The sequence below is a fragment of the Stigmatopora nigra genome, chromosome 11 (assembly GCF_051989575.1).
Source record: "Stigmatopora nigra isolate UIUO_SnigA chromosome 11, RoL_Snig_1.1, whole genome shotgun sequence".
Lineage (NCBI taxonomy): Eukaryota > Metazoa > Chordata > Actinopteri > Syngnathiformes > Syngnathidae > Stigmatopora > Stigmatopora nigra.
In genome coordinates this window covers 8,188,516-8,211,031 of record NC_135518.1, presented here as the reverse complement: position 1 = coordinate 8,211,031, position 22,516 = coordinate 8,188,516, and the positions used below count along the sequence as shown (strand labels likewise).

Sequence of the window (22,516 nt, the reverse complement as noted above, 5' to 3'; positions counted from 1 at the left end):
AAGTGTTTATCCCCCCTACTTTTTCCAAATTTTTTTTACTAAGTGTTTGTCCCCCCTGCTTTTTCCAATTTTTTTACTAAGTGTTTGTCCCCCCTGCTTTTCCCAAATTTTTTTTACTAAGTGTTTATCCCCCCTACTTTTCCCAATTTTTTTTTACTAAGTGTTTATCCCCCCCTGCTTTTCCCAAATTTTTTTTACCAAGTATTTATCCCCCCTGCTTTTCCCATTTTTTTTACTAAGTGTTTATCCCCCCTTTTTCTAAATTTTATTTTCTAAGTGTTTATCCCCATTTATTTTATTTTCTAAGTGTTTCTTTTTTTCAAATTTAACATTTCAATGTAATATCAAAGTTAAAATGTTTACTTGTAAATAAAATGTTTAAACTTTGATTGTGACTTGCATCTTTTGTTAAAGACAAAACACATGCATACATTTAAAAGCTTTTATTTTGAAAAACATGAGTAAAATGAAGTAATTCCTTTAGTCACCAGCAGGAAATCTGGAAAAACAGGAAGTCAGCTTTTATTTTGAAAAAGTTTGTAGATTGGTTCCCGTTGGTGGTCCAGCATCGTAAAAAATCGAATCTTCTCCACCCCCTGGTGGAGAAGATTCGAAAACTGAAAAGGGGGGGTTAGTACACAGTTAGTTCAAAAAACAATGAGAGGGGCTCACCTTTTATTTTGAAAAGATGAAGTAGTTCCTCTTGTCACCAGCAGGAAATCCAGAAAATAAAAGCTCCAGCTTTTATTTTGAAAAAGTTTGTAGATTGGTTCCCGTTGGTGGTCCAGCATCGTAAAAAATCAAATCTTCTCCACCCCCTGGTGGAATTCTGGAAAACAGAAAAAAGGGGTCAGTACACAGAGTTAAATAAAAAACCAATGAGAAGGGCTTACCTTTTATTTTGAAAAATTAAGGTGTCTGAGCCTATCTGTTCATAGACAGAAATCAGGTCCCCTTGTGGAATTCTGGAAAACAAAAAAAAGAGTTAAGGCACAAAGTTAGTTAAGAAAACAAGTACTTACCTTTTATTTTGAAAAACGTCATAGAGTGGGGTGGAGTTAAGTAAAAAAAAAAACATTTGCAAGGTCTTACCTTTTATTTTGAAAAAAACTCATAGATATGCTCAGGCAGAACAAATCTACAAGTATATTTTCAAAATAAAAGGTAAGACCTTGGAAATGTTTTTTTTACTTAACTCTGTATTGACCTTTTTTGTTTTTCAGAATTTCTGGAAAACAAAAAAAGGGTCAGTACTCAGATTGGGGTGCCAGAGCCTATTTGTATAAAGGCAGGGGAGCAGCTCCCCCTTGGGTGGATTCTGGAAAACAAAAAAAAAAGGGGGTCAATACACAAAGTTAAATGAAAAAAAAAAACTGATTGGTTCTGCCCTGTGCCTGAGCCAATTTTTACATAGGCAGGAAAACACAATAGATTAAAGTAGAGACTAGCGCCAAAATTGGACAGAACTACCTCCTACATTTAGCTTTTTCTATAAAACATCAAAAGGCAATATTAGACAGTCTGCGGTCAAGACTGAAAATATATCGGGATCTTGATCATGTGGTGGGAAATTTGAAAACACTGGACAGGGGCCTACAAGATTAAAATAAATCCTACTTCTGCCTCAAGTTTTCAGTCAATTATTTCAAATCCATTCATTCTTAAAAATAAATAGAGATTCTGTTTTTCTCATATTTGAATGAGTCAAAAATGACACCTGCACTATTGTTAAATAAATCTGTTTCATCAAAACCACATTTAAAACTAACATGAAAAAGGTCCAAGTCCTTTAAAAAAAGTTAAGGGGCTGAAATTTTATAATTTATTTTATGTTCAGTTCCACTACATGGCAGATTTGTTTTTTTGTAAGTTCAGAATAATGTGGAAACTCACAAGCGGAAGCTACACCTTCACTTGCCACTACATTATCTTTTTATTTTATTTTCAAAAGTTAAGGGGTTGAAATTTTATAATTTATTTTATGTTCAGTTCCACTACATGGCAGATTTGTTTTTTTTGAAAGTTCAGAATAATGAGAGAAGCCACTACATTATCTTTTTATTTTATTTTAAAAAGTTAAGGGGTTGAAATTTTATAATTTATTTTATGTTCAGTTCCACTACATGGCAGATTTGTTTTTTCTAAGTTCAGAATAATGTGGAAACTCACAAGCGGAAGCCACTACATTATCTTTTTATTTTATTTTAAAAAGTTAAGGGGTTGAAATTTTACAATTTATTTTATGTTCAGTTTCACTACATGGCAGATTTGTTTTTTTTTGAAAGTTCAGAATAATGAGAGAAGCCACTACATTATCTTTTTATTTTATTTACTTCAATAGGAATGAGCCTACTTTATGATTTATCATTTATCACAGCCATATCTGGTCTACATTAACCGCGATAATCGAGGGATTACTGTTACTCCCTTACACATCCACCAATGACATTTGTGTGGGTGAATTATCCACAGTTTTGTTATTTTAAAAAAATTTGAATGTATCATGATGAAAATCGAGCCAATTGCGCAAAGCCCTGAACACTGAACGCTGGCGTTTAAAGATTACACGGATAGAGAAGATCGGAACTATTTAAAAATGACTCACTTTGTTATGGCGTCGACAAGCTGCTCCTTGCTGGTCGTTTTGGCCACATTCTTGTTGTTTCCCAGCACTCGGTGCTCGTTGAGGGACTGAAAGACACAAAGGAATGATTTCATTTTAAACAGAGAGCGATCGGTAACGCAATGTAGCCAATTTGTTTGCAAACATTTTGCTGTCTGCACACACATGGGGCTACATCGCGTCAACGAATCACTCTTAAGGCGAGAACTGGGGCTTCGAAATCCCCAAACGACAATGTACCAAATGTGCAGCATCGTCCCGTGAGAAGTTTGGCAGGATTTCGTCGGCAAATCGTCACTTTTGAGCTGCTCTGCAGTGCAGCGCAGTTCACGCACGCACGCCCGTCTTCCTTCCGGGATCATCAGGGATTGGGGCGTTTGACATCGGCTATTTGAACTCTGGCCTCCGCCACGCCTTTTAAAAAAGGACACATACAAAATATTTTTTTTCTTTCATAATAACGTGCATCAGTCAGTATATGTTTGTGTGGAGGGGCTGTAAATGCTTTTTGGTAGGACTTTAATACTTAAAAGAAAAATACATTGTTTTCATAATAACACGCATTAGTCAATGGGTGGGGCGAGTGCGGGGCTGTAAATACGTGTTGAATGGGGTTTCATACTTTAAAAAAATATATTGTATTCATCCTAACGTCTGTGGGGGAGGCTGTAAATACTTTTTGGTTGGGCTTTAATCCTTTAAAATACAGTAGTATTGCACATTATGAACATTGTGAGGACATGCACTTTGGTGTTTGTGTTTTACTTCTAGATATATAAATGATACTTCATACCTGTCAACCTCTGCCGATAACTGCCCTTATAAATGATTATGATTCCCCCCAAAAACCATACAAACACCGACAACTTAATGAATGCGTCACATTCAATAAGTTGTCCTGACCTGGATTTGAACCCAGGACCTCAGAACTGCAAGGCCACTGCACTAACAGCTCACGCCACCGTGCCATCCATAAATCCTATTATCTTTCACAAAAATGTCATACTATACTTATTGACCAAATAAAAGCTTAATTATACATGGTTATCTTTTGAACAATTGAAAGCTTTAACACCATTGCCTCGATTACTGATTAGTAACGTCACCACCGTATTATTTTTCATCATCCTGAGAAGAAAGATCTGAAATAGCGACCATGATAACAAAGCTGAAAGGAAGAGACTTACTGAGGCTTCTTTCTACTGTAATTTGCTTCAAAATTCAATTGAATACTCTGCAGTCTGACTTTTTTTTTCACTAAGATGATGAACTTGCTCGGATATCACGTCTTATCTCCCGGACTCAATCCCGTCTGAACCTCTTACCATTTCCAGAATATAGAAGCCATTTTTAGAACCATCTTTTGTTTCAGCCACACAGCACAAAAGAAGGCTAATCACAAAATCAGAGTTAAAAGTTAAGACATTGTGACATAAAGTCGGGTCACGCATAAGTGATGAACACTTTAAATGAGACACTCTGAAGTTAGTCTTCTTTGTAGTTTCCTTTGTATTTTTCAACCACATTGAAGCAGTATGTGTTCATTCCAAGTTCAGACATTCTATTTATTAGGTGTGAACATGAATTCATATTTAACAAGGGTCACACAAAAACAATGATTAATTGCATAAAGAGTCAGATTGCATATAATGAGTCAAACAAGAAAGTCGTCAGTCAGCCAAAATAGCTGCTCAATTTTCAGCAACATTAATATATGACCTCACATTTATATTTGATACAGTCATTTAAGCACAATAACTTCAGCACTTTTCAATTGGCATTCTTTCTCTTCCTCCTACTAACATCTAAGTTTTCCTGCTTGATTCATTCATTTAGCAGACGTGCAACTCTTGGCCAGCTTTAAGTCGGCGTCACGGATCGAGTCCCGCAATAAACTCTTATGCCAAGTTCGTGTCTGTGCAAATATGTTGGATTTCCCCCAATACGGTTTTAATTAGTACAATGAATACAAAATAATTATAATCTGAATATATTTACTACTAGCAAAGAGCTAGAGTTTAATCGAGCTCATTGAGAAAATTCTGTGTTGCCATGGTAGTGAGAGTTTGCTCATTACAAGTTAGTACAACCACTAAAGATTTGGATTATTTTATTTTTTACACAAATGTTGATCCCAGATGCGCATGTACTAATCACTTCCCTCTAGAAGGCCCAGGGATACACCATAATGATCAATTATAATTCTTGGAGCAATTTAAAAGAGAAGATGATGTTAGTATTCCAATTGAGTATCAGCAAAAACATATTGATGGTAACTATTTGTGACTGAAGAATGAAAAAATGATAATAATATAAAAGGAGACAGACAGATGGAGTTGACAGTTTCTATTTGCAGTGACTGAGTATAGGAATATTTTTTGGGCGACCTCGTAGATTAACCTTGGCTCATAATGATACAAAAAAAGACATAGAGGCGGAAGTCAAACCTATTCATATTTGTTGGATTTCTACCAGGATCACAACCATTTTAATTGCTGTTCAAGAGAAATCATCATAGTGACACCCAGTCTTTTTGCATAAGTGAACAAAAATACTTTGGTGGCATATCCTGCTACAACAGAAGGTCCACAATCTGTCGTCCGGATGGCTAAAACCACCAACTCTGCTGTGATAAATGTACAAATAGTAGCAAATGCAAGCATCTTTAGCTTAAACTGATTAGGATCACCCATTCGATTTGATCATTGTGGGAGGGGATCCCCACTCAATATTCAGTTGAGTGCAAATTTAGCCTGGCCTTTTCTTTCCCACCATAATTATGAATTAATCAGACCTCCAAGCGCCGCAAATGAGAATGATGTCAAATCCACGAGGGCAGCTTTACAAAGGGTCGCCGTAATGAGCGAAGATGAACTTCTGAGGCTGATGACACTTTGACCTGTGTAGAGACTCACTAATAGAACAAATTGACACTAATAGCTGCATATGCATAAGTCTCACGTTAAACTTGGATTTGTATTCTTACTTTTTTTGGGATGTCTTCTTACCAGTTATTTTAATTAGCATCCTAACTTAATCCCCATCTGAGTTCTTGAACCTAAATACTCAATCAAGCTCTAACCATCACTCAAAATATATTTGATTCTAACGGGAACCAATTTAAACATTGATTCCACGTCTATAAAAAGACTAGATTATTTCATGGAACATATAAAAATACATCCCTGCTGTCCCTACGAATACATTTTTCAGCAAGAATGAACATTTGTGTGCAGGCTACATTAAAACCAAATCCACAAAATGTGAGTACATCTTTTCATGTAGCGACCTGCTGCTTTTGTCCAACATTCGTCAATGATTTAGACCCACGTCCGTATCTTCTCCTTCACTGGAGATGAGATGAAGGTGAGTACGTTTCCCCCCCTTATCCCTCCATCGCTTCCATTTACGTCTGGGACTCACAAATCTATTATTGCGGCAGCCTCAGGTTCAAATTGAGATGCTTCTGTGAAACAAGCTTTACATAAAAACATACTGTAGTCAAAGTGAGGACGTCTAGACTCCGTGGTTCTCTCTGAAGTAAACCCGGAGACAAACATACGATCCTAAAATAACTCTGATGGCTCGGGGTCAGCTCATGCGGGCGACCTCTGATGCATTTTTAAGCCACCTCGCTCGTTTCTTTCTCTCAGAGAGGAATTTCTAAATGTATTATTTAATTGCAAGCCGTCTCGTCTAATTGGTTCAACTCTACAAGATTATTTAGCCTCCAAGAAGGTATCCTCCAGAAAGATGATGAAAATTTGAGAACAAGAGGTCTCATGAGTATTATGACAACGAAGACTTGGAACCATTTGTGTAACAGTGTGTATTTTCTTGGAACAAAAGCACAAACACAACCTCCAGCTTCAGGATGCTACTTTAAAATGTTATAAAATACAATGCAAGGGACTTTGAAATGATAGCAGAGCATCATTCAGACACAAATCCATTTATATTTGGGACAGAAAATGCTTGACAATGCAAGTTGATCCTGATTAGGGTTAGATACTGCCATTTAAAATGACCTGCAATGCAGAAAGAGCACACAAAGCATCTGGGATGCAGCAGTGGGTCAAGAATAAGGCGGTATGTGCTTGCAATTGGCTCAGAATGGCTGAAAAGGAGGATGCTTTGGAGCATCCTTCCAATTTTAATGATTTGAGACAGGCCTTAGAGCAGCATTGTGATGCAACTGGCTTTCAAATGCAGGTTCTAAAGGCTGCAGACCCTCAATTGGAATATAGCCTACACTATTCGGAGTTTCCACCACCATATGAGTGTGCCCAATTGTATTTGTGTGTTTGACTATTACCTTGTGATTGGCTTAGATTAATCCAGGGTCTCCCCCGCCTGGTGCCGAGAGGATATGCTCCAGCACCCCCTAGTGACCCTAGTGGAGATGAGAGGTAGAGTAAATGAATGAATGTTTGACTGTTTGTACTATAAAATGTTACTTCCCCTCCTAAAATTCCATTTGTTTATTTTGCAACGTCTTTTTCCTGACTAAAATACCCATACATTTAAGACTTTACAAGGTTCAGTCTGATGATTTCTCCCTACAAGCCATCAAAAGTCAACTTTAATAAAATCTACTCCCTGCCCAGAATTCCATCACCTGCTGGCTTCTTTCCTAACAGAACCAGTACCAGAATACAACAAATTGGGAAACTGTCACTCAATTCTTTTACTTTGATGGATGGCCCTCAGCACTTTCCATTATTGTTAAAAGAAAAACACTTTCAATGGTCAAATATAAAAGATCCTCTTCCCAGTGCGGTCTGGTCTGATGGTGAGGTGCTCCGTTATCATTTTATTGAAAGTGTGGCCGACACGACCTTATACACGTACACACACAAAACTCAATAAAAGTGTCTCTTGGCTGTTAACCGTGCTGTGTCACTTTCAGACACTTCCATAATTCATCGCCTTGTGACAGCAGTATTGAACTGAGGACAATAATGTCTACCCGGAAGGCCCCGCACACACAAACACACACAAATACACACGCACAGAAACATACGTTATGTTGGTTTTTAGGCTTTCAGGAGCTTTGTCTTCTGAAATATACCGAATGTAGACCATCCACATGGTTTGGTCAGTGTGTGAGTGCACAAGATACCCTTCTAGACTTAATAATGACTTTTTGCCCTTGGTCCTCTCTGTCACTTGCAATCGATTCTGTTTTTGTATCTTTGTCCTGCCCCATAGCATTGCTAAATGCAGTATGTCTCTCTCTCTCTCTATGCACACACATACACAAACACACATTAACCAGGAGGGTGTTACTGTCCGGCAGACATATTTCAGCCAAAAATGTTGTCACATCTCCTTTCTCACGCGTCCTCGCCAGAAAAGAAAAGGAGTGAGCACACACCGTCTTTGACGTCACACACAACCGTAGGGTTGGCCAAGGGGAATGAATCCAGCCAACTGTTTCTTTTTATTAAAGTGATTTTTCACAGAGTTGATGCCGCTAACAAGTCGCCGCAGAAGGTGCGCATATGAACACACACCAGCTGCACTGAAGGTGACATCTAAATTGTGTTTACCAACATGGCCTCTGAACCAGCAGTGGGGAAATAGGAAGGGGACAAAATGCTTTGGAATGCATTAACTTCTTGGTACAGATTCTCTTTGTTTACTCAAGTGTTCACTTTCAATTATTATGTTTACAATATAATCATAGGAATTATGCAGTAGACTTTTCAGACAAAAAAAATCATTGTAATAGTTCTTTTTTTTAATTCACAAACTTGTCTATATACTGAGTACTATTTTTTCCCTAGATTTTTAATGCAAATAGAAATTACACCCTCCACACAGACACAGACCACAATTTCAATGATAAAAACATGCTATCAGCATTAAACACAATCTGATGAACCTCTAAAAATTTGACAACAATAATAGTACCAATTCTATATGATACATTGAAAACAACTTTACTCATTTTGCCTTTCAATAGAAATAAAATGTCAACAAGCAAGTACAGTCATTGTACACTTTGCATTGGAAAGAACTATAGAAATTATTCCTAGAAATTAACCATGTGCAATGCTGTTTTATTTATACCGTAGTCTAATCACCATTTATCCCCATATTAAATATAAACAGGACTTTTTAACTTGTGTATTTTAGCTTGTAGTGGATCTCATTTGCTATGTAATTCCATATTCCGTCCACGTTTCGGTTACTGTCTGAATTGCTTTTCATTTACGGGCATTATCAGCATGAATCCAGCAGCCATGAAGGATACACTTGAATTGTTCCACGCATTAATGCAATAAATTAGCTTTACTCCACAGTGAATTTCAACACTTTTTGTTTTTATTTTGGCAGAAATATGGTTAGTGAGGTTGACACCTCTTTGGGTTTGTTTGTGACCTGGATACTAACCATGCATAATCTGCACTGCGTGAAAAAAGCGTAAAAGTAATAGTCGATCTGCGACACAGCAGCTGTGTATAAACAGTTTTGCGTGAACGGGTCAACTACGGCACCTTAATAGGGGAATGATTCATCTGCTGGAGGTTGTTACTCACAGGAGCATCTGGCCTTTTTTTTAAAGATCACAGTTCATTTCAGCCAACCACAGCGGACGTATTAACATACTTTCCATGATTGTTTTCATTAGAGCGTAAATGTCAAGGTCACTTCTTCCTGACTGTCCCGTAAGGAGTCTTGCAAAGCCTGCAAGCTGTTTGGGAAGTCAGAAGATGGATAGTGTCAGCTAATTTAAAAAGAAATCAGAATATGATATTTCCAAAATCCAGTTTTAACCTCTTTTAATGACCTTTGTCGAGGTCGTTTATGAAAGTAAATGTTTGCCATTACATTTAAAAAGGCATGCTTCCATTTGTTCTTAGCAGGGACAAGTTACTACAAATATACATTGTGGATTTTCGTTTTGTTTTTGGTCAAATCTAAACTAATTGTGTACTTTTTTCCCCCTGTATTTTGAGCTTTTTGATCCTCTTGGCAAAAAAACGACCTTTCTCCCTCAAATGGAAGAACTGCAGAACTGGCCACTGGGGAATGGCTCCAAATTTTGGTGGTACCTTCATTCCCACCGAGACAAAGCGGCTCAACGAGCTCAAGCAAAAAGTCTTTCACGGCAACGAGCTCAAGCAAAAAGTCTTTCACGGAAGAATTCTCTGAACCATCAGAAAGAAAGATTACGGACCCGAGAAGTCCCGAGAGGACTACGATGCATCCCTCCCAGCATTGACAGCTGCCGACTCCACCTTGCATCCTTTATGCCAACCCAAGAAAACATGAAAGACCAGAAAAGCCTTGAAACATGTTGCTTAACAAGAAATTGGGGAAAGATTCTCATGCTATATCGATTAAAAATAACTGGGCTTCGCCTGTCAAAACAACTGTGCTATTTCACAATAAATTCAGAAAAGCACGCAAAGCACAACCGTGTTGGGAATTTGTTCTCCTGAAGCTACTGACAGCACCAGCTTTACTTTTCAGACTGAACTTGAAAGGTGGTTCTTAACACAGAAATAACCACACGATATGCAGCTCAGATTTTAAAGTCTACTCTGATTCCATTGGCCCAACATTTCAAATCACAAATCTACTACCCAAAACTCACTCTGATTATGGACTGCTCTCCATATGTATGTTAAGGCAAAATTGCTTATAGTATGGCATTGTACTCCAGATAACTTGGACACCTATGAAAACAAAGAAAGGTACACAAAAAGGCCACTTTGTTATTGACAGGGTGATTCAATGTGAATAAAAAGAATAATGTCAAAACACAATGGCGTAAAGAACCACTAGTACATTTGGGTTTCAATCTTTTGACCAGCATCTTTCCCTAGTAATACAAAAATGGCCACTGTTTTTTTTATAATGCAACATGCATGGCATCATCATCTTCAAAGCAGAGAAATCTCTAACCCTTCATTTCCCTCCGAGTCTTTCCCATTTCCATCCCTTATCATTCACGCATTTGTCTTCCCGCTGATTTCCAGGACAGCAGTTAGGCTAAACTGCATCAACCCCTCCCCCAACCTCTAAAATGACCTTCACCGCATGGCGACGCATCAGAAGACAGAAAAAAGACAGAAAACAGGGAAATCAGCATGTAGGGAATTTCCAAGAGAATGCATTGACATATAGAAGGAAGACGATCAAGTTGAAATAATAGTGACTGAGTAATTAAGAATAGAAAAAGAGCAAAGACAAGAAACCGACTAAAACAAACACCTATTTGGCAATTACGCAAAGAGCCGTGATGAAATGCCATGGGTCCAAAACGTCTCACACCCTCCTCCGTGTGTTCAAGTTACAATTCAGGATAAAAGAGAAGACGTAGTTTGTTCTAGAAAGACAAATAATTGAGTACACCCTGCGGGGACACGGTCTCACGCGGGCGGAATGACAGGACGAAGATTAAGTGAGTCCATCTGTTTGTGACCTTCTCTTTAACCTTGTTTAGCCCTCTCATGCTGCACCATAGAGACGTGAGGGGGGAAACGGGGAAACGGCACAATCTCACACTGCTGCAGGCTTCTTCATCTAAACTCCCTCTTTTCCTCACTCTGACTCATCGCAAAGTCATAAATACTAAAGCGGGTAAAGGGAGATTATTTGAAAACTATTTTATATGTTCAGTAGGAAAGCGTGACTGTCAGCTCTGGAGAGAGAGAGGAAAAAAAAGGCAAGCGAAATACAGAAAAGCTCTCCTCTCTCTATCTCTCTTTTTCTCTGTCTTTTAGCGTCAAGCTCACTCTTCCTTCCTCCAACACGCTCTTCACGCTGTATAATCTTCAGTTCATTAGCATTTAAAAATATATATATTATCATTTATGAGTCATGCATCGAAGGCGTTCTGGTGAGTTTGTCGTTACTTGGTTATGAAATGCAAAGCCGCTGCGTTTCCGTGCTATAACATCTTCTTCAGGGTTACTGCCAAAAAATGAAATGTAGCCACATGAGGGAACGCAGCAGGGTGAGAATTTGGGATTATGTACACTAGAGGATTTTTTTTTTATTCTAATATTTTGGCCTAGTTTTGCAGTTTAGTAAAAATGAGAACATATGTTGGAAACACCTCTTGTTATTTCATAACTCGACACCATTGAATTACAAGTTTAATTTGCAGTGATTTTTTATGTGCTTTTAGTAAGAAAAGAAGGCTGCATTGTATTAAAATATAGTAAAATACAATGGAACAAATTTTTGTCATAGAATTAAAGTGAATTTGTTTTTAAATTGAATAGAAAATATGTGATGCAGAATGTCAAACAAAGGAGTGGAAAAATGTCATATTCCCTCTCATGTTCCATTCACATAATGCTGAAATTATATTTTTCCCGAGGCTTCATTAAACATGACGAAACGAGGTTAAAGGAAATCCCGGGGTAAATTGTGTCTTTATTATGCATCCAATTACTGAATTTTTTTCATCCCATTCATCTGTCATGGTCCACTTTGGATTGGGACGGTCTGGCCCATTAAGGTCATGTAGTTTCTACTTCAGGACTTTCCATTTATTTCATTTTCCATTTTGTCTCCCACACATTACCTTTAGAGGCTCTCATCAGACATGCCTTTGCTTTCCTCATGAACCAATCAATCACAATTTTTTAATATCCTCTTTCCAATTGGCCTATTAAGTAGTAGTACAGGATGGCTATTTGTGGTCATTCTTTCATTTTCCCTACTGCTTATCCTCACGAGGATCACGGGGGTGCTGGAGCCTATCTCAGCCAACTATGGGCAGAAGGTGGAATACCACCAGGAAATTTGTGTAACATTTTAACTGTATACATGTATTTTTTCAATATTATATGTATTTATAGATAGTTTTAAAATGGCATTTTATACCCTTGAGCCTTTACCATCCAAATATTTAATTAAAAACAAGTAGATATATTTTTCTAGACATACTTGTGTCATTAGTGTATTTTATCAAATAACGCAGCCCTATTCTACTTTCACCAAAGCTTTTGAATCAATTCACCTTGCTTGAGTTAAGATCCCAAAGGATTCATTTCCATGCAGATAACACTTATCTGTTTCCAATCAAGAAATTCTAATCTGACAAAAATAGCTACCGCCAAATCAATTTGGCTGCTAAACTAAAAATGTATCTTTGAAGAATTTCTATACAAGTATACCGTCTTTTTAAATCAAAGCATTGAATAAAACCTTTAAATTGGAGAGAAAAACAACCAAAACACCGATTAGAAGGTCCTAAATTTCACATAATACCCAGTCAACGTCAACAAAACCCCAAATTTCCAGCCTTCAAATGTAAAGCCCCTTTCCTATAAGGTGACAGCAAACCTGACGACTAGATATAATATGAAGGGAAAATTACCTTGAAAAGAGAAACTTTCAGCTTTCACGTCCTTCCTGCTTCCTTCACTTCCTCCCATGTGCTGGAAACAAACAAAATCACAAACACAGACATGTTATTTTTCACTCAAACAGAAAATAAATCCACAAATAAACCCATTTAATGCAAACCGCCTGCATAGTCAATTTAAATTTCAAGGAAAACCGTCACAATTTTCAGTGATTAGCATAATAATAAAGTTTTAACCTGACAGGTTGAAAGAAGGAGAAGCGGGTTGGGGGGTCTACATCATCTAATCTGACACGTGGCACGTTATTGCTGCCAGTTGCGCAGTACATTTGCTTTACTTCCCCCTTGCACAGATTCCATTTCAGACCTCTTTGTAAGGGGAACAAAAGGTGAACGCTTGGCTGGACCACGGGGAACTTTCCCCCCTACATTAATCACAGTGACTCCAGCAGGCCCCTTGTCCTATTAACACTATTACATAGAGGCTCCCTACAGAGTTTGGCCCATATGGATTCATCAGCATTTGCCCGATAGCTGAGTGGCAGCTCAGCTATCTGACATTGATTCTGCAGCTGGAAGGAGACTGCTAATGCAACAGTGTAGTGCTGGCTCACTTTTGATTGCTTCATTGGAAAATTCTGCATCGGTGTTACATAAGCGTCGAGGAAACTCCAAATACAAACTACAAACTTTTATATCGGATCCATAAATACAAAGATATTTAAGGGACAAAAATCTATAAAATGGTAGTTTTGTTGACAAAAAAATCCTGCTGCATAGGCTTTCACCATACATATCTTGTAACAATATTATATTTGTACATATATATGTTATGTTATGATTTTCTGTACACTTCTTTTTTTGCTATCAAAGCATTACTAAATGAAATATTATTTTCCAGTTAGTATTTACCCTGGTACAAATCATTGGCTTTCACCATCCATATCCTGTAATAATATTATATTTGTACATATATATGTTATGTTATGATTTTCTATACACTTATAATTTGCTATTCAAAGTATTACTAAATGAAATATTATTTGCCAGTGTGCTTAAAAGTTTTCTGGAAGACTACAGTGTGGTTTGTTTCTTTTGTTGTAACCTACCTAACTAAAAAAATATTTTTTATTCGTGCACTAACCTAAGCTTTATGTTTGACGACTTTATCATTGTGTACTCTTTTAATTTTTTGCTATTTAATATCTCCACACTGTAGACTACACATGCACATATTCACTACTTATGTTAATATGTTATCTTTTTTTATTGAAATGTGACATTGGTATGGTAATGCTGCATAATTATCCTATGTGGCGCACTTATCCGAGAACCCAAACGGGATGGGGAGTTGCGGAGGTGCGTGCACTCAAGACTCCCTTGAGAGACCCTCACGCAGAGAACCATCGCTGCACCGCGGGCGCTCAGCAAACACTCAAATCAACACCAATTTTATTGTTTGCACTCCAACAACCTCTCTGTTGAGGTTAAGCCGCCCCTACACCTCTTCTCTAAGTGCTTTGACATTGGAGAGCATCTGAATCTTTCATGTCAAGGGTCAGATGGGTGAAAGTGGAGGCACTCTGTGTCATCCCAAACCACCTGTGACTCTGTGGGAAAGCAACACATCCTCTCTTTTGTCCATGGTGGATCTCTTAAATTACTATTGTTTTACTTTGAAGGTACACGTTCATTGATAGAAATCAGAAAATAAAGAATAGCGGCCATCTAAAACAAAGTCTCAACTCACAACCCTACAACAAAACTTTGGTTAAGTAATAAATTGACTCTGCAGTGATTTAATTTTAAAAAATCATAACATTGGGACAGAAAAAGTGTATCAATTAGTGAAAACTTTTAATTTGATCTCATTATGTAATTGGCTGCCTACCAGCCCAGGCTATACCTTGCTAATATATTTATACATATATATAGCTTTCGACTTGTCAGTGTCTGTGATGAGGCCATTAATATACTAATCACCAAACATATTCTTCATTGGCTCATTAATCAACCCCTCAATTTGCATGCAATTTCTGACGAGGGAATTAAAATGTCTAGTTGATGTATGACCTTTATTGCAAGAAGAAAGTTGTTTAGAGGAGGGTAAAGCAAATGAAGGCTGCAGTTCCACTCACCTGTATTTACCGCCTAGGACCTCACATGTGTCAAACCGGGTCCTGGTCTTTATTCCAAAAAATTCAGTCCCGATATTTTAACCAATCAGGTGTCTTCTAAAATAAGTAGCACCTGACTTTGATTAACTGATTACACTTGCAAAAACTATCCTCTTGTTGAATTGGAATGAAAACCTGCACCCACTGCAGCCCTTTGAGGACTGGTTTGACACCCCTTGTCAAAGCGGCATCATAATTTGAGTCATACAACAAAAATGCTGCAACCTTCCTGTCACTTTAGGGAAGCACATTCTACAAGGTGTTGATTATTGTGACCCAAGACATCTCATACGAGCAAAGCTTCCTTTCCCCTCCCCTCGGCAGGATGATACTTGACTACTATGCTAATTTAGTGCAGATTTATTCTGATTTGTGATTAGGAGCTCACAGTCATCCGTCTCCCATCCTCTTTCCTCCTCAATGCCTCCATTTAACATGACCTTCCCAAAGCTCTGTCAAACCAATATCCCTCATTACTGCACTACAGGGGCGCCTATGCAGGCAGTCAGAGACAGGAGAAACTCAAATGAGCTCAAAAATATAAAATGACAAGAATATGAAACAGGTGAAGGAGAGAAGAAAAAAATGTGACAAAGCTGCTGTCTTGTTCAAACACACACAGGCAGACACGCCAACACACTAAGAAAGAGTATTTCTGACTGACAGGAGAATTTAAGAAAGGCAAAAAATAGGTCTTAAAAGCAGTGGAGCAGGTGGAAGAGACATTTCACACAAAAACACACCTGAAGGAAAAAAAAGTCAAGTGTAAATTTGTGTGGGGGTCTCAAGTGGCACCCCCCAACCCCTCCATCATGCAATATACATGTGGGTTGCATCAATTTATTCTTATTTGGCTGTGCACGTTTATGTGAAAATGTCACAAGGTTTTGGCTTAATATTGTATTTACAAGCAAAATGCACTGGGAAAAAGTAAAGTAATAATTTATAAGAGGGAGATATTGTCATACACAGTGCAGGTTCATATTCAAGTACTGTGTTTAGTAATTAGTGGATGGTTTTTCTCAAGACTGGAATGTGTTCAATCAGTCAACCATGCATGATTTTTGGGAATGTGGGAGGAAAGTGGAGTACCCAGAGAAAGCCCACGCATGGTTTCAGAAAAGTATATGGAAAATGGCAAAATAGATAGCAAGGTACTAGATGTCAAAATAAATGAAAAAAAATAGACAGACCCAACATTTCAGGGTCCTGCGGGATCTCAGCTTCACAATAGTTGGACGGGTCGGTTGTCCAAGGTCTCTTTATTCGTCTCATCACCGTGGGTGTCAGATCCTACAGCGAAGAAAAGATAGCCATCTGTCATATTAACAGCTTGGTTATTATTCAGCATGGGGCGTATATCACTAAAGCCCTTTGTGACGGTCATTTCCCGTGAAGGGTCAGGCGAACAATCAGGGGAAGATTCTAGAATGGCTTGCACCAATCCACCCTGGTTTAGCTTGAAAGATGATTTGTTTCTACTTGGATCTGTGACCATCCTAAGCCGCAAACCAAAAGCACAGCACATTGTTAGTTAGGTAAGCCTCAATGTCCTTGCCAATTGGGCCAAGACAATTGTGTTTTGTTTGTGGGGTTCTTAGACATCAATTTAGAGGGGCTCAGTCCGACAATTGTCTACACCTAAGAGTGAGACCTTTGTTGGAAGAATGAATTTTACAATAATGTAGTGTGAATGATAAAAACCTGAACAGGAGCAAATGGGATTTAAGTTAGAAGCCAAACAAAGCATGAAGGTCAAAGCTAAATGATTTATGTTTTATATTGATTGATTCAGCTTGTGATTGATTGCACATCACAATTGATAGAAGTGATGGAGAAGAAAAGTGACGAAAAACCACTGCACCAAATCACAGGAGGCACAGTGGTGTCACAAAGTCACAAAATACAATCACATTATTGCCGTACTTGAGTTGGCTCGTTATTTCGTAATTTCACAAATTAACTATCTTTTCTAATGACTTATTTTTTTTAGGGCGATATGACATCACCCCACCAAAACGTAACAATTGTGTTCATTAACTAAATATATTCGGAAAAATAAGAATGACTGAAGACAGTGGTTCAATGTTGATGTTGGAAAATATTACTTAAAACATTGCCCGTGCAGTTAATAAGGAATCCATGATGGGGACCCTGGGACAAACGAATTTAAATTGTATAATTGATTCCGACATGATGTTCCTCTTCTCCGCTATTGATGAGGCCACAAATGGCCAAGAGGGAACAACTGTCTTCTCTATGCCATTTAGGCTAAACGTATCTTAGCCCTAATCGAAAAAGAAGCAAAATTGATTGCCTCAAAGCGTACAACTGACGTCAAACAACATATTTTCCAAAATGTCACACCGGTGCTCTAACGACGCCTGCCAGAATAAGCGGGGTGGTTTATAATGTTAACACTCATTAATTGCCTTTTAGCTATTTAGAAATTGTGCTTACTTCCAGGAAAGCAGGTCCAATGACTCAAATAACGGATTGCTCAGGGAGCCTTGGAGCAACAGGGTCTTTTGTTGAATTGAAAATAGCAGAGCAACAAACAGGCCACACTGAAATGAGACCATTCAATAAATAAATAAATGAGTGGTATAAATGCGGAATGAAGAATTGTTGGGGTATTTCTGCTGAAAATGTCATTTTGGCAATTTCTATTTGTGGCTTAAATCACTTAAATTGCAAATTAAAATGCACAAGTCTGCAAGGCATCAAGCGGTTGAATGCAAGTGCTTAAAAAATGTCTTTAATAATATAAACACTTACCACCATACAAGCACTTGTCCGATGGCCAAGTTCAAATTTAAATATTCTAACTCAATCTGTTGAAGCATATATTAATAAGGATTTAGCTGATTATAAAGGCATTTAAATATTTCAGCTCTAAAATTGTTTGGAGGAAAAAACATTCTTGGCATTTACAATGCAAATTGTCTGGAAAACCTAATAAAACTTGTGTAGCTTGACTAGCAATTTATTATGAAGGAGGAAGTTGCAATTGTGTAAAATAGCCCTCAATTAAGCTGGAGCAAGTGTTTCTCAATCTTTCCACGTTTTCAGCATTTGTCTTCAAACATATTTCATCTTTTCAAAACCAAAAAAGGCATCACAAGATCTCATACCTGTCAACCTCGGCCAAATGCTCCCCTATTAATGATTGTAATTCCCCTTAATAAGCAATAAAAAAAAAGTACAAATTCAACACGGCACATATCTACTCACATAAGTCTAAATTTTCTCTAAAGTGGACGGGGTGCCCAATCAGTATGCACTAAATTCAAGATTCCATAGATGTCATTGTATGACACTGACAGCTTGAATGTCTGGATACATTGCTTGCTGACATGCTATATTTATATAGTGAAAAGGCGATCGGGTAAATGAAGAATGTGCGTGCGCATAACATGCTCAAAGCATGACAATATTAGCATTCAATGATGACATTTTTGTCTGCTACCAGTATCCGAGAAGATTCGGATTAGGGCCGAAATGGCTGAAACGAGATCGTTTTTCCAAAAATCCAGTACAAAAGTTGTTGTACACAATTTGAAATGATAAAAAACTTATAAAATACGGGAAAACATATACATTGACAGGTATTTGCCATAGCAAGCATGTGAAATACGATTGACTACACACAAAGTTCATTAACAATGCACTATATGACATCTTAGGTAAGTACCATGCACATACACCCAATACCACAGATCCATGTAGAATCTATTTTCACTATATGCTGTAAAATGCACTAAACTACGTACACAAACATCATCCATGCATACACCATGCAGGACAGATGGCATTACGGCACCACTTTCCATTGCTATGCCGCAGCACATTCTTCTTCAGAATTTATTAGTGAATGGCGCACGTCTAATTTCCAATGATATCATTTGCATTTTGTCAACACAATAATGCTGCGCCTTTTGAGCTGTTATTAAATTCCTTTCCCGGAGTGAAAATTTATTGTTCTCTTCCCATGCAATTTGTTAATCTAATAGTGTTTATTTGGTTAAACGTGTGGAAGGGCAGGCAGCTTATGACATTTGGCAGCTTTCAAATTAATTCCTCTTCCACTATCATTAGAGGGGCTATAACCTGTTCATCTTGTATTTATGTATTTGTTTTCCTTGCTGTTGACTCAGGTTTAAAACGGCCTGTGACTTGCAAAGACGCAGAAAATCCCTGTCTGCGCTCGTCTCATTTTGAAACCTGTTTGATAACGGCGCTCACGTTCTGTTTCACAATTTTCTATAATGTTGTAATATTGACTTGACATCCGTGAGAGGGGAGAGAAAAAAAATGTACCGGTAGTTTTAGCACAGACAGATTGGCAGGTGGGAAATCGCTCAGCTTGTTTCCTTCTGTGTGGGAGTTTCAAGGACACTGAAGGTCACTGAAAGTGTTTTTGTTTTTCTGTTTTTCCCAGATTAGCAGAAAAATGAGGGAAAAGCAGGGTTAAGTCTGCCACCTGAGAACAGCGAGGAGAAGAGATTGTCATTCAGCAGGCGTTTGATGGCGTCAGGCACTTCTCCTCCACTGCAGATGTGACGCAAATGTTACACTCCTCTCCATCGTGTCATCCTCCTCCTCCTCTTCTTGCTCCTCCTCCTCCTCCTTCTACTCCTCTCTTGCTCTCTCCTTTCCATGAGCTCCTTCTTTCTACTCTTCCTTGTCTCGCCTGCAGATGTGGGTCTCTACCCACTCGTTTTGGCGTTTTCTCTGTAGATCTCTGCCCTCCCACCTCTCTATTTTCCTTTCTTCCCGTTTCTCCATTCTCTCAGCAGAGATGAGTGGGTGGAGTGAAGCCTTGTGCCCTGGAGATTGTTGTGCCATCCGCTTTTCAGATGGGCCTGCGCATGTGTGTGTGTCCCTACGCAGGTTTTATGCGTGTGTGTTGAAGGGCCCTCGACCAACAAGAAAATCGAACTGTCCCTCTTTACGTGGGCTTAAATGAATTATCTCATTTGCTGGCTCGTCGCTGTCATCGCACAAATACATAAATCTGGCTTACAGAATGGCGGCCAATTTCCAAGTCGCACTCTTATTTGATTTTGTCTGCCGCCGTCTGACTTTTTCTTCCCGGTGATTTTATTTGCCCGTCCACCCTCATTTCTCTTTATTTCGTACGAAGGAGACCCTCTACGCCCCCTCTCTCTCTCTGCCTCTTTCTCTCTCTCTCTCTCTCTCTTTCGCCTTTCTTTCTACATCTCCACAAATCTCATCCGTTCTTCCTCCTCCTTGTCCTCATTGGACATTTTTAGACAGTAAATCCCATCCTTTCCTATATTGTATGTAGCTGCGATATTAAGGGACGCACATAGAATTAACACATTTGCTTCACAGTCCTAAAGTGAGGAATATTAATATACATTTTTAAGGTGTACGCCATCATATGACAAGAAAACCTTTTTTTACACTCATTTTAAGATTGTAAGGGGCAACACGGTAGCCAGAAAAGATTAAACTGAAAGAGTAAAATTAAAAGAAGGAAAACTATAACTATCACATGTTCCCAAACGCCCCAACAATGATGTATCTTAAACATTTTATGTTAAGCAAATGGTCAAAAATTGCTGGTACTTTTGGGTTGTCTTGTGGAAAACGGATTGCAATGATAAAGTGATAACGATAAAATGAAAATTAGCAGGACTGAAGCATTTTGGGAGCGGTTAAAAAAATCTGAAACTCAACACAATTCCTGTTTAGTTTCCAACTAATACCGAAATGGCATTAATAGTCATCTGCAGTTGTTATTGTATCGACTCTTGAATGAGCTCATGCCACCTGCACGCGTTGGCCAGTTCTTTTTTTCCCCTTAGAACGCAGATTTGCAGGACAATATGGCACACCATTTTTAGCCCAAACCATTCAGAACAGGATGTACGCGGCCAATCTCCGAGCTGCCAGAAAACCGGCTGTGAATTTTCCGCAGTGTCAGCTCAGTTAATATTGGTCGTCGAATCCAGATCCAATGGAGGAACGTTATGTTCAACCAGCAGGCCGACTGTTGCGAAGAAATTCAAACAGCTTATTGGAACGAATATCAGAATTTTAGATTTAATGGCGGCTCAAAATGCACTCACAGAGGCGGAAAAATAAAAGTGTGCTGATTTTCGTAGGGTTCCAATTAAATCGTAATATCTTTTTGTCGAGTATTAAGTTGAATCATTCAGTACACCGTGAAAAACTTTGTAAGAGTCATTTGTTCCATACAGAGAATGTAAAATATTATAAAAGTGTGCTGCCCGGAGCATTCATCGCAGACGCATTTCCAAAGAACGGAAAATCGGTGACACATTTTCTCTCGCCAAATAATTGGTTTTACACCACAGGAGCGATCTGTTATTTAGGTCAGTTTTATATGTCACGTTAAACAGAAGGTGAGGTGTTTTGCTTCTTTATCCAATCCATCCGTCCATCAAAAATGGCGACAAGGTCTATGTATAACTTAGCCCTGAACTGTCTGGTCTTTCCCACAAACTTCCACTGCCTAGAAGATTAATGTATGTGTTAATCTTGCACTTAAAAAATTCCAATACAAGGACTAGTAGGTACATTGAGCTGCATGCCACATGAGGTTCTCATTCATTTTGTATCAGTACTCAATTTAAAACCGCTTAATATCGTATCTAACTCTCCAAGTTCTGATTTGAGAGCTACGTTTTTGGGAAATTACAAGAGTATCACTCTTAAGGAAACCTCTAAACTATAACACAGTCCTTTCTGTATTGCTCAAAATCATTCCACCCTTATTTGTTAAACAAATTATCAAACCTCTACCAAATTCGCTACATTTATTTCAAAATTTTTGCAAGATTTTTGCAAGATTTTTGCAAGATTTTTGCAAGATTTTTGCAAGATTTTTGCAAGATTTTTGCAAGATTTTTGCAAGATTTTTGCAAGATTTCTGCTAATGACACCAATTAGGTAACTTGCTTCATCTAGTGTTAAAGCTGAAAAGTCCAACATAATGTAGGCTGTTCTCAAGCTTCTTGTGCGGCCGATATTCAATCATATTTAAGTCATTTGCACAGCCAACATTTGTTTTGCTTACTGTTTCACTTTTGTCTTGAATCATATCCAATGCTTTTGGTCACTAATTACGTGACGGTATGCTTATGAGCCAATTCCCCCGTTTCCCTTAACGATTACAAAAGGATCTATTAGGTGCGTTGATAATGCCTTGTGTATTACACTCAATTATTCTAAAAAGTACCCCGGGTATGTGATCATCAATTACAGGAACATGAATAGAGACGATGATTTTGTCATTTCCACTGGCTCTGTCTCACTCCCCATTTGTTTCCTGCTTGAGTGACCTCTGATGACAGTCAATTAACAGCACACACTCGCAGGATGTGTCTTGAA

General features: G+C 38.2%; 1 long non-coding RNA gene across 11 annotated transcripts; it reads right to left on the bottom strand.

Moving 5' to 3' along the window:
• Positions 1-428: 428 nt before the first annotated feature.
• Positions 429-21,975, bottom strand: LOC144204123 (uncharacterized). 11 transcript variants are annotated; one of them, XR_013327824.1, is made up of 9 exons: positions 19,454-21,902; positions 17,594-17,700; positions 16,327-16,632; positions 12,969-13,029; positions 6,939-7,016; positions 2,864-3,037; positions 2,606-2,691; positions 894-1,318; positions 429-829 (listed from the first exon to the last, which is right to left on the bottom strand). It is a non-coding gene; the product is annotated as an uncharacterized LOC144204123 (long non-coding RNA). The 11 variants fall into 11 exon arrangements; XR_013327823.1 differs by having other exon boundaries at positions 16,327-17,700; positions 19,454-21,975; XR_013327822.1 differs by having other exon boundaries at positions 17,594-21,893.
• Between the last annotated feature and the right edge of the window lie 541 nt (positions 21,976-22,516).